General features: G+C 43.1%; 1 pseudogene; it reads left to right on the forward strand.

Annotated features, from left to right (window-relative positions):
* The first annotated feature begins 10,646 nt into the window (after window positions 1–10,646).
* On the forward strand, window positions 10,647–12,286 carry LOC132477447 (protein enabled homolog; annotated as a pseudogene).
* Window positions 12,287–13,587: the final 1,301 nt, after the last annotated feature.

A 13,587-nucleotide genomic window follows, 5' to 3' on the forward strand; every position in this document is an offset into this window, starting at 1 on the left:
TTCCATGTCTTTCCTGACCAGCTCATCACTTGGATCCCTGACAACTACCCATGGCCTGAGGTCGTCTGGAGCCATTGCTCTTCTCACTGCTCATCTTCACCCTGATTTGACTCAGGTTTTATACAATGTTCCCTCAGACTTTCCACCTCCACTGCTCCAGTGTTTCTCCTGTTCACCTGTACCCCGCCCACCCTGGACACCACTGGGTTCAACCAGTGGACGTCCTGCTCCCTCCTTCAAGTCACAAGGGGGAAGGGGGGGTCTTAACTCTGTCCATCTTCCCCACATGTAACAGGTGTTATCGGTGCCCCTCACCCCAAACCCCTTGGCATTTGCTTCCAGAGTCAAAGGCTACTTACAGCTGACCTTGAAAATCTCCACTTCAAGGTTTTTTCTTGCCTTGGGAACACACTGTGCCTGAGCACGGGGAAGTCAGAAATGCTGACAGTTAATTCCCCTGAAAGTGCCCTGAACCAATGGAGAACTGGTGGATGAGTACCCATCCCCTTGCTCCTCAGCTGGGTTAATTGTGAGTTTTCATTCATAGTTTTCAGAGTTAGCTAGCGGGATTGAGTTCTCTGCCCACAGTGGTAATTTGCTTGATAATGACCCTTCATTGTCTTCCTTCCCTTCCCTTCCCTATCTCACATCCACCATGTCCAGTGTTTCCTGGGACCCTCTCTCACATAAACTACTTGCACTTGAGTTTTATCTGGGCCTCTGCCAATGTGCGAGGCCTGACACAATATCTAGCACACAGTAGGTGTTCAATAAATACATACATAATTAATGCTGGGCAGGCCATCTCTCAATTTTGCAGATGGGATGTTTGCATTGGGAGAGAGGCTACACCATAGACCCACAAAGGATTCTTCCAGGAACAGCAACCTTCCTGTGTAGAAATAGCTTTCCAACTAGGAGACCTGCAAGAGGAGTTGTGAGATGAAAACATGTGAACAGAAAGAGACTTGTCTCCACTTTGTGCCAGTGCACACTCAGGTGTGAAGGGGCGGGAACTAGTATCACAGGTTAGTTATGAAGTTGTTCCGTTTCTGGAGCCACCACGGTGCCTTTGACGGACACTGCAGTCCAGGGTGCTGTGCAGGGAGTGATTTTCCATCACGGTCTATAGAATTCACAGCTTCTAGTCACTACAGGAGGAGCCAAAAATAATATAAGATATTCAAACCCTAGAGTATTGTATTATAAATACATAAGTTCAAAATCATATATGAAATAAAGTTTTAATTACCATATGGCCCGAATTTTCATAACACTCCTTTATGGCTGGTTGGCACTGCATTCGTATTTCTGTGTTACAAGTGAGGAAATGAGTCACAAAAACTGTAAAAAGACGTGAGGAAGATTCTATGGCTGCCATATGAGGACAGCTGGAAGAAAAGGTTCCCATCCACTCTCCTCATACACTCAGGCCAACACGGGGTTTTCATCACAGTTTCAGACTCTCAAATCTTCCTGATATATATATATATATATTTTTTTTTTTTTTTTTTTTTTTTTTTTGCAGTACGCAGGCCTCTCACTGTTATGGCCTCTCCCGTTGCGGAGCACAGGCTCCGCTCCGGACGCGCAGGCTCAGCGGCCATGGCTCACGGGCCCAGCTGCTCCGCGGCATGTGGGATCTTCCCAGACCGGGGCACGAACCCATGTCCCCTGCATCGGCAGGCGGACTCTCAACTACTGCGCCACCAGGGAAGCCCTTCCTGATATATATTTATAAGAGAACAAAATCTTGTGGTGAATGAGCCATAAAAGAGCCATTTGTGAAGGGGAGTTTGATGAAATTATATATTTTGGAGGTAAAATGAGAATGTGAAAATCAGATTTTTTTCCCATAATAATTAAGAGTTTAACATGGTTGAACAAAATCAGATTTTTTTTTTTTTTCAGAACAGCTAGGAGTTTAATGCAGTTGAGCGTATGCAAAATGAGGTCCCCACCTGCAAGGAGCTGCCCTGCTGGGAAGTCTCTGAATTCCACATCCTTTCTATCAGAACAGGAGCTTGGGGATGGAGTAGACAGGACAGGACAGCCCAGGAGCGGTCTGCACCTGGAGTCTACACATGCTCATGGAGCAAAGAGAGATGCATGGAGGGAGGGGACCCAAGTGCAGGCAGCACATCACCTGCTGAGAGGACTAAGACTGACAGTGAACCAGGCAGCACTTAGCACTTAGGAAATCCAGAAAAACAGCCCTCTGTATTTCCCTGTTCCACATCTACAGATTCAACCAACTGGGGATTTGCCAAACTTGGATTGGGGGGCAGGGGGAATTCCAGAAAGTTCCAAAAAGCAAAACTCGAATTTGCCACTTGGTGCCAACTATTTACATAGTATTTACATTGTAATTACAATTATTTACATAGCACTTACAAAGTATTAGGTATTAGAAGTAATCTAGAGATGATTTAAAGCATGGGAAGGATATGTGTAGGTTATAAGCAAATACTATGCCATTTTATACAAGGGACTTGAGCATCCGTGGATTTTGTTATCTGTGGGACTCCCTGGAACCAATCCCCCAAGGGGACTAAGTGCAATACATGGGTGTTGGGCAGACACTGAAGCATGGCAGCCTTGCATTTGGGAACATAATGATCCAAACGGACAAGCAGTAATATTGGGAAGCCACAGGACTGGCTAAAGGGACAGTCATTTGTCAGGCTACAAAAGTAGGCTTACAAGTCAAGAGACACTGGAAGTGAGTGCTAAGTGGGGACAGAGTGTTCAGCCACTAGAGTGAGAACCAAGGTTTAAGAAAACCCAGCCACATGGAAGCCTTGATCAGGACTCACTTGAGGAATGCAGGCAGCCTCTACAAACATGGAAATGAATTCTTCCCCAAAGACTCCAAAAGGAACGAAGTTATGCTGACATCTTAATTTTAGGACTTCTGACATCCAGAACTGTGACATAATATATTTATGTCATTTTAAGCCACTAAGTTGCAGTAATTTGTTACAGCAGTAATAGGAAACCAATATAAATACCTTATGAAGACACAGTAGCCACAGAGAAACTATCAGAATAGTCATGATAGTTAGGTTTTAGGGAAATAAAATTGTTGGAGGAGACAGACAAAAAGTTGAATTAAAATATAAAAAGAGCACATAAGAAGATTCAATCACACACAAACTTTCTGGAACTAAAAACACTTTGAACTAAAATATTAAGAGAAAATTGTCACTGTTAAGATCCAACTTGGTGGTATGGAAGACAAATAGAACAAAAGCTTAAAGGACAGAATGAATATACAAAGAAATGGAAACTACAAGAGGGAAAAAAAACTCGAGAGATATAACTAGGGGAAATAACATAAATAAGAGGATTCCAGAAAGATAAAGAGATATAGGTTTGCTTTAAAATAGCATCAAATCTTCTGTGGTAACATGTTCATGGGGAGTGCAAGCTCCTGGAAGCAGCGGGGAGGGAAATGGGAAGGGGGAGAATAGTTATAAAGGGGGGCACACTGAGCTGCCTAGAGCCTCATAAGCAGCACAGCTGAAAGCTTGGCCCTGTGTGATGCGTGATGTGTTCAGACAGGTGGGATAAACCACTGCGTCTCAGAAAGTCTTCCAGAAAGAGTAAAATTGACTGTCCAGCTCCCGCTGGTGTCCTGTCTGCCACCAGCCAAAGGTCGGTGACTCCAATGACCCAGATGTTAGATGGTTAGTTACTGTCCCACAGGTCCCTGAGGCTCTGCTTTTTTTTTTCTTTTTTTCAGTCTCTTTTCTCCCTTTGTTGCTATCTGATCCTTGAATGCATATTTCATGGCTGATGCCCAAGGTGTCTGTTATCAAACCATCATTTGATTACATAACTGTCCTTACTTGTGCTTTGGCATTTTAAAAGAATGGAGCCTTAGAGAAATGAGTCACAAATAGGCAAAAGAACCAATGTCTTAATAAACCACTAGATTGAAAGTTGAAGCTGAGCATTAGGAGACCAGCAATAAAATATCCATCATTAAACAAAAATTTTTTAAATTAATTAATTAGTTAGTTTGTTTGTTTGTTTGGCTGTGTTGGGTCTTTGTTGCTGTGCGCAGGCTTTCTCTAGTTGCGGTGAGCGGGGGCTACTCTTCATTGCAGTGCACAGGCTTCTCATTGTCATCGCTTCTCTTGTTGCAGAACACGGGCTCTAGGCATGTGGGCTTCAGTAGTTGTGGCTCGCGGGATCTAGAGCGCAGGCTCAGGAGCTGTGGTGCACAGGCTTAGTTGCTCCGCGGCATGTGGGATCTTCCCGGACCAGGGCTTGAACCCGTGTCCCCTGCCTTGGCAGGCGGATTCTTAGCCACTGCGCCACCAGGGAAGCCCCATCATTAAAAATTAAATTGTTGGGGCTTCCCTGGTGGCGCAGTGGTTGGGAGTCCGCCTGCCGATGCAGGGGACGCGGGTTCCTGCCCCGGTCTGGGAAGATCCCACATGCCGCGGAGCGGCTGGGCCCATGAGCCATGGCCGGTGAGCCTGTGCGTCCAGAGCCTGTGCTCCGCAAGGGGAGAGGCCACAGCAGTGGAAGGCCCAAGTAACGCAAAAAAAAAAAAAAAAAAAAAAAAAATTAAATTGTTACCGCTTTAACAGAAACTCATCAAAATATCTACAAGATGAGTAGGAAGCGAACTTGAAAGTAACAGATTGATGTATCAAATAACAGTGTGGAAAAATCAATTTTTACTGCTGTTTTATTTTCTAGAACATTTTCAAAGAAAGAGAAACAAGTTCGATTAAACTGTCAAATTAAAAAAAAAAGTCCCCAAGAAACTGTGCCTGTACTTTTTGCCAGTGCTCAGTGCTTGATTACATAAAGTTCAATAATAACGTTAGGATCTCCTGGCTCTTGAGCCAGAAGACTCAGAGTCTATATATATGTATATACATTGGTTAGAGGAGAACAGATCTGCTGCCATGAACCCCTTACTTCTTCTAATGCCCTCTCAGAAGACAGGTTTAGTGCTGGAAAACTCAGAATGAAAGTACCTGAATGAAAGCCCAGAACAAGTCAAACTTTGGCAGCCAAGATGCAGGGCAGTTTTTCCAGCCAGCATGAGAGGGTGGGTGGGAGAGGGGAGAAAAGAAGAGATGCTGTGGAGTTTAATAAGAGGAAAGAGCTATTAAATGTATTTACTTTATTTTTAGAAATTGCTCTTTGGCCCTTTGGTCTCACAGCCAAAGCAGGGAAGGAATGAGGAAAGAGAAAAATCAGCACCGAAGAATATAGAATTTAGTCCAGTAGATTTTAACCAACATAGAAATTCACTGGGAAGGTTCTATGGGGGGAAGACATAAAGGGCCAGGTGAGAAGGGACAAATTTTGTTTGTTTTCCAGAAAACTGTCAACTCCAATTCTCATCAAGGATTCAGGGCCAGCATATAATTTCTGAACCTTAGAGTGTGCTGGGCACTGAGGGCTCCTGAGCAGAGAGCGTGAAGGGGCTGTGATGAGCTGGGTCAGTTCTGCGGAAGGAGCAGTAAGTGGTAGCAACTGGACCAACCCGGGGAGTAGGAGGTGATTCCAGGTCGTTTCAACCAGAGCTCTAGGTGGAAAATCAAGAGAAATAAGATGATGTGTTGAGGATAGGGAATATGTGCAAAATAGTGTGTGTATGTGTAAGTGAGAGTTTGTGTGAATGTAGAAAACAGGATGGGGCATGGTTCACTGGAGATCATGGAAGTACAAGTTATTCAAGAGTATCAGTTTAAGATTTTAAAAAATGAGAGTGGAGGGACTTCCCTGGTGGCACAGTGGTTAAGAGTCCACCTGCCAATGCAAGGGACACAGGTTCGAGCCCTGGTCCGGGAAGATCCCACATGCCGCGGAGCAACTAAGCCTGTTAACCACAACTACTGAGCCCGCGTGCCACAACTACTGAAGCCCGTGTGCCTAGAACCCGTGCTCCGCAACAAGAGAAGCCACTGCAATAAGAAGCCCGCGCACCGCAACAAAGAGTGGCCCCTGCTCGCCACAACTAGAGAAAGCCCACACACAGCAATGGAGAGCTAATGCAGCCAAAAATAAATAAATAAATAAATAAATTTTAAAAATTAAAAAAAATATATAAGAGAGAGTGAAGAAGGGGACAGCCAATGGGAAATAAGCTCCGAAACAAGGTAGAAAGCTGAGTCTATCCCCCTGGCCAAGATACGGAGATAATTCCCTTCAGGATGCCTCAACATTGGGGATCACATTTTCTTTCTTTCTTTTTTTAAGTACTAGGTCATTTAGCTTATCTTTATATTTTTATTTTTATACATCTTTATTGGAGTATAATTGCTTTACAATGGTGTGTTAGTTTCTGCTGTATCACAAAGTGAATCAGCTATACATATACATATATCCCCATATCCCCTCCCTCTTGCGTCTCCCTCCCACCCTCCCTATCCCACCCCTCTAGGTGGTCACAAAGCACTGAGCTGACGTCCCTGTGCTATGTGGCTGCTTCCCACTAGCTATCTATTTTACATTTCGTAGTGTATATATGTCCATGCCACTCTCTCACTTTGGGGGACCACATTTTCTAAGCTCCTATTGGAGACACATGCTCTGATAAGACTACTTGAAAATGAGTTCATCCCAGAAAATTCTACAGTTGCTGTATTAGCAGGGATTTTAACCTCTGCACTATTGACACTTGGGGCAGAATAATTCTTTGTTGTGAGAAGAGCTGTCCTGTGCAGTGTAGGATGTTTAGCAGCATCCCTGGCCCTTACCCACTAGATGCCAGCAGCACCACTCTCCTAGGTAGGGGGGTCAAAATTGCTCTGGTGGAGAATAACTGCTGTTCTGCAATAGACAGTAGCCCCATTTCAGTCCTAATCCTCCTTAAACTCTGCAGGTTTAACAGGATTGTCTGACCACACCCTCCTTTGGTAAACTCTCTCTTGGCCTCAGTGAGGGTTTATTCCCTTGATTCTCCTCCTCTTCACTGCCAACTCTTTCTCAATCATCCGGAGGGTAGGTAGAGTCCTAGAATCTCCTCCGTTCTTTCTTGATGATTTAATCTGATATTCCCCCTGTTCCTTCAAAGTACCAAACTCCCAAGACCATGGGCAAAATTCAAAGGATATGGCTCCTGGTAGAGCATGAGCTTTGGCTGGGTAACCGGAGCAGTGAAATCAGCTAAGTACTCAGGCTGCAAATCAACTTCCTTGCCCCTGAACTCGCCTCTGAACTTCATACCAACACTTCTGAATTCTCACTCAGAATTTCCCTCTGGATGTAGCTCTGGTGACTTAAGATGAAAATGTCCAGGGATGACTTCTCTCTCTGCTCTAGAATGTGTTCCCTATGTCTGCTGACGGGATCTTCGGCTTTAGTGTCCCTGAAACATCTTTGTCTTTCTCCCCCTAAAGGCACTGGGTCCTGGATCTTGACCTCTGCGGTGAGTCCATTTGTTTGTACTCCTGCAGTGTCCCTGTATCCATGCCTTCCTCTCCACACCATGCTGGCTGGATCCTCTTCATCCCTCAACTAGATGCCTTTCTCTCCACCGTTTTCTCTCTCTCCATTTTCTACCGTCTATCTACATGTTTTCTCAGAGCTTACTTTTTTTTTTTTTTTTTTTTTTGCGGTATGCGGGCCTCTCACTGTTGTGGCCTCTCCCGTTGCAGAGCACAGGCTCCGGACGCACAGGCTCAGCGGCCATGTCAGAGCTTACATTTTTAAAAGAGGAAAACATGCATGAAGTTGATGCTGAAACTAGCATTAATTCTAACAGGAATTAATATTCTTGGATATATGAACTGATTGAAGATATTCACACCCATCTTAGTAAGATAGCATTTTCAATACATTTTTCAAATGTTTTAATGAAAAATTTCAAGAATACAGAAAAGTTGAAAGAATTTTGCAGTAAATGTCATATACCCAACTGCCTAGATTCTAGAATTATTTTTACTAAGCTTGCCATATCACATATCTATTTGTCCTCCATTCTATCCATCTATCAATCCAGAGAAGTTCCAAAGTAACTTGCAGGCACCAGTATATCTTACCCCCAATACTTCAGCATGTTAGAATTCAATATTTGTTGACAGTTATTTTTTTGTAAGATCAACATGCAATGAAATGCTCAAACCTCAAGTGGACCATTCTGTGGGTTTCAACAATACATACACCTGTGTAACAAAACCCCCCTCAAGACAGAGTCGTGCCATCACCCAGAAAGTTCCCTGATGCCATTTCCTAGTCAATCCCTGCCCCAACTCCACCCCGGAGGCAACCACTGTTCTGAGGTTCTTCCACCATAGGTTAGTTTTGCCTGTTTTAGAACTTCATATGAATGGAAATCATACAATATGTGCTCTTTTGTGTCTGGATTCTTTTAGATAAAAATAATATTTTCAAGATTCATTCCTGTTGTTTCATGTATAAGTAGTTTGTTCCTTTCTATCGCGAAGTAGGATTCCACTGTGTGAATATACCACAGTTCATTTATCCATTCTCCTATTGATGCAGACCTACGCGTTTCCAGTTTTTGGCAACATTTTCAATAAAACTGTACTTTTCTTTATCATTTATTAAAGTTTGTAATATATTTTTGTTGTTTTAATCAACTGTGGACTAAGAATAATTATAATATCAATTCAATACAAAAGAAATTTTTATCACCTTCAATTTCATAGTCACAGAAAGTTATATTAAATATACATACTTTTCTTTTTGCAAAGTATTATGAAAGGGTGAGCAATAAAAAACTTTAAAGCATAAAAATGTAGGGAATTCCCTGGTAGTCCAGTGGTTAGGACTCCATGCTTCCAGTGCCAGGGGCTGGGTTCGATCCCCGGTCGGGGAACTAAGATCCTGCAAGCTGGATGGTGTGGCCAAAGGAAAAAAGTTATATTAGGATAAACTTCTAAGGAGGAAGTGGAAAACAAATAAGAGTTTGAAGGAAAATGAGAAACAATGTGAACTATCCAACCGTTAAAGATGATCTGTGTTTCTTAAATGGATGATGTAAATAATAAATTGCCATGGCATTTAGATTCCACTGGATACATCTGAAAGAGCAATATTTATAATATTCCAGAAATGTCAAATTTATGATGAAAATTATTAGATGGCAAAGTAATATTATGCAAAGGGGTTCATAATTTTCCCAAAGTATTTTCTAGAGCTCATTCAAAATACCAACAAGAAAAACAGAAGTCTTCCTTGCTGCTTATTATCCTAAATTGGAACCTGGGTTCCAATTGATCACTCTCTAGCTGCAATTGTCATCTTTGAATCCCAACAGGCCTTGAGAATACTAACAATTAGGCAATTTTCATGGATCCGTTTTGGCCTTATTTTATATCTCAGAAAACTGAAACTGAGGTAAGCCTTTGGGCCAAATGCAACCCAGATGGTCAACCAATGTGGTTTCATTCATATGCCCCTCTTTTTTGGTCTGTGGTCAAGCTCTGACCCCAAAGCAGAAGTGAATTCACAGCTTTTCACTGGGAAGATTTGGGGTCTTCCACCATCTTCTTTATCTTTTTTCCACTCATGTGGCTGGAATACTCCAAAGGAAGTCATAGGTGTCTTTGCATTGGTTATTTCATTTTTCCTCTGAGAAGGCCTCTTTTGGCTGAGTTTGAATAGCCACAGATGCTGTTACAGAAAACAGTGATTACAGAATTTAATGGGTTCCTCGTGTATTATATTTAGCTGTGTCTATAGATATAATATGAAAAGAGCTCACTAATTTGTGGAAAATATAGTAAAAGTGGTGGGAATGGCATAAATAAAACCACTGACTGATAACATTTTAATATGAATAACCTGGAGCCTTTACAGAAAACTAAGGGTCATGGGTAGACTCAACCATTCTTCTTTTCCCAGAAAATGTTCACTTTTTTTTTTTTGGCTGTGCCATGTGGCATTCAGGATCTTAGTTCCCTGACCAGTGATCAAACCTGTGCCCCCCGCAGTGGTTAAGAATCTGCCTGCCAATGCAGGGGACATGGGTTCGATCCCTGGTCTGGGAAGATCCCATATGCCGCAGAGCAACTAAGCCCGTGAGCCACAACTACTGAGCCTGTGCTCTAGAGCCCATGAGCCACAACTACTGAGCCCACATGCCTACAGCCTGTGCTCCGTGACAAGAGAAGCCACCTCAGTGAGAAGCCCGTGCACTGCAATGAAGAGTAGCTCCTGCTCTCCGCAACTAGAGAAAGCCTGCATGCAGCAACCAAGACCAAATGCAGCCATAAATAAATAAATAAACAAACAAATAAATTAAAATTTATATTCAAAAAAAAAAAAAGAAATGAGGACAGTTAAGAGACCTCTGGAACAACATTAAGCGCACTAACATTCACATTATAGGTGTCCCAGAAGGAGAAGAGAGAAAGGGCCTGAGAAAATATTTGAAGAGATAATAGCTGAAAACGTCTTACGTGGGAAAGGAAACAATCACCCAAGTCCAGGAAGCCTGGAGAATTCCATACAGGATAAACCCACAGAGGAATACACTGTGACACATTGCAATCAAAATGACAAAAATTAAAGATAAAGAGAAAATATTAAAAGCAACAAGGGAAAAGCAACAAATAACATACAAGGGAACTCCCATAAGGTTATCAACTGATTTTTCAGCAGAAACTCTGCAGACCAGAAGGAAGTGGCATGATACATTTAAAATAATAATTGGACAGATTATCTGTCAGGCAAGAGCTGCTGTGATGGTTTATGATGATGCCAATAAAAAGTGGGTGCCAGCTGGTGGTTCAACTGGGTTCAGGAGAGTTCATATATATCATCATACAGGCAACAACACGTTCAGCGTGGTGGGCAGGAAGATTCAGGACCATCAGGTCGTGATAAACCGTGCCGTTCCTAAAGGGTTGAAGTACAATCAAGCTACACAGACCTTCCACCAATGGCGGGACACTAGACAGGTGTATGGTCTCAACTTTGGCAGCAAAGCAGATGCCAATGTTCGCAAGTGCCCTGATGCATGCCTTAGAAGTGTTCAGTTCACAGGCAACAGGGTCAACATTGCCTAGACAAAATTCACAGCTACCTGCCCAAGTTCAGAATGGCCCATCACAAGAAGAATTGGAAATTCAAAGAAGGCAACTACGAGAACAGCAACGACAAAAGGAGCTGGAGTGGGAAAGGCTGGAGAGAGAAAGGATGGAAAGGGAGAGATCTGCGAGGGAGAGGTTAGAAAGGGAAAGGCTGGAGAGGGGGCGACTGGAACAGGAGCAGCTGGAGAGAGAGAGAGAAGAGCGGGAGGGGCTGGAGGGACGGGCCCGGGAAAGGCCAGAACGAGAGCCGCAAGAGCAGCTAGAAAGGGAGCAGCTGGAAAGAATATCAAATGCCCCTGCCTCTGAGGAGACTTCTCCAAACTCTGTGCGGGGAGACCCCTCTGCTTCGGAGCCAGGCTTGCAGGCCGCCTCTCAGCCGGCAGAGACTCCAGCCCGACAGGGCGTTGTCTCGGGACCACCTGCACCCCCACCCCCTCCTCCACTCCCACTATGTCCTGCCCAGGCATCAGCCGCGCTCCCTCCTCCCCCAGGACGCCCTCCACCCTCCACTTCCGTCCCCACCTCCTCCACCACCTGCCCCTCCCCTCCCTGCATCCCGATTTTTTTCGGGATCCACATCTGAAGACAACTGCCCTTTAACTGGACTTGCAGCTGCAACTGCTGGAGCAAAACTTCGGAAAGTGTCACCAATGGAAGATGCCTCTTTCCCAAACGGAGGGAATAACATTAGTGTGAATTCGGCCTTATCTAAAACAGATACAGGTCATGGAAAGGGACCCCTTCCTTTAAGGGGTAGTGGTTTAATGCAAGAAATGAGTGCCCTGCTGGCCAGGAGGAGAAGAACTGCTGAAAAGGGACCAACAATAGAAACAGAACAAAAAGAGGACAAAAATGAAGATGGAGAGCCGGTAACTTCTAAGGCCTCTTCAACAAGAACCTGAACACTCTGAGCAACCTGAACAAGCACCTGAACACCTGAACCAGCAAGAAAACCCTGGGAAAGAACAAATACAATGAATGGCAGCAAGTCACCTGCTATTTCCAGACCCAAATCTGCATCTTCTCCGCAGCCCAGGGGAACGGCGTCCAGGCGGAAGCAGGACATTCTAGATGAAATGAGAAAAGAATTAACTAAGCTAAAAGATGAGCTCGTTGATGCAATCAGGCAGGAACTGAGCAAGTCACATACTGCACAGAGAAACAAACTAAGGAGAGATAGGACTTTAATCCGGAGAAGGAAAAAAAAAACCTACAAAGAACAACTGTTAACAACAACAAACCCCTACGTTTTGTGAGCTGTAAGAAGAAAATGGAGACAAACAGTCGGAAGGAGGGAAAAACCAAATACTTTGAAAGCCTTCAGACATTACTACTCTGGCGATAAGCTATTTCCCTCCCAGTTTGCTGCTTTTTTCTGACCTTTACAACAGGATGGAAGGGAGTCATACAGGAGTTCCTGTATCAGTTATGCAGAAAATACTAAACCTGTCAGGCAAGATTGCCATGCCTTGAAATATTTTCATGTCAAGATCGCACGTTTTCCACAATCCACACTAAGATAAAGAGGAGAAAGGCTTGAGAAATTTTTTTCAGAGAAGGCTGAGGAAGAATTTAACAAGTTATGCTATTGTATTGTAAATGTTTCTCTCAGGTTTGTCTTCCTATCATATTTGATATTCCATGAATAACTGAGGTCAGCCCTATGCAGGTTAAGATCATAAGATGTGGAACAAATGGAATTGTATGTGCTTTCACAGGTGATATTTGTAAGAAATTGTCCTAAAAATGATCTGTCCAGAGTGAGGAATTTTAGAACAATAGGAAGTCTCTCGAGTTAGACTTCATGCAATTTTGTAGATTCAAACATAAAATTCGTCCAGAATCTAAAGATGTAGATGCCTTCCTAAATTGTTACAAATGCTTTACCAAATCTGTGACTCCTACATAACACAAACCAGTGGTCAAATGTAAAACAATATATTGTAGATTTACTGTAGGTTTTCAACCTTTTTTAGATTTATGTGTATGGACATTTTTATAATGTAATTACAACTACCACAAAATTAACTTTTTTATTTGTTTTATTTTATTTTATTTTTGGCTGTGCCACACAGCTTGCGGGTTCTTAGTTCCCCAACCAGGGATTGAACCCGCGCCCTTGGCAGTGAAAGTGCGGAGTCCTAACCACAGGACCGCCAGGAAGGTCCCCAAATTAGCTTTTTAAATTGCAGACAGTAATGCATGTCAAACTAATATGTAGTGGCCTTTTCAAGGCCTAGTCCCAGGGAAAAGATTTTGCAGAGTATAGGGGAGTAGGAGGAAGGGAAGGAATAATGTTTTACTTAAAGTTAATTTCTGCACTATCTTTTTTTCTCAATTATCTGCATGAATAATAATGAGGAATATTTTGTGGCTTTAATTGGTAAATATGTTAACAGAACCAAGTACTTCATCTTTTACATCATGTCATCAGCTATTTATATTTTAACTTCGGTAAGTTCAATGGTCTGAAACATGATTCTGAGCTTCACGTGAATTATATCTTACTGCGGAACTCAAAACAGCCACATAGCACAGGGACGTCAGCTTCGTGCTT

The sequence above is a fragment of the Mesoplodon densirostris genome, chromosome 17 (genome assembly GCF_025265405.1).
Source record: "Mesoplodon densirostris isolate mMesDen1 chromosome 17, mMesDen1 primary haplotype, whole genome shotgun sequence".
In the NCBI taxonomy this organism is placed as follows: Eukaryota; Metazoa; Chordata; class Mammalia; order Artiodactyla; family Ziphiidae; genus Mesoplodon; species Mesoplodon densirostris.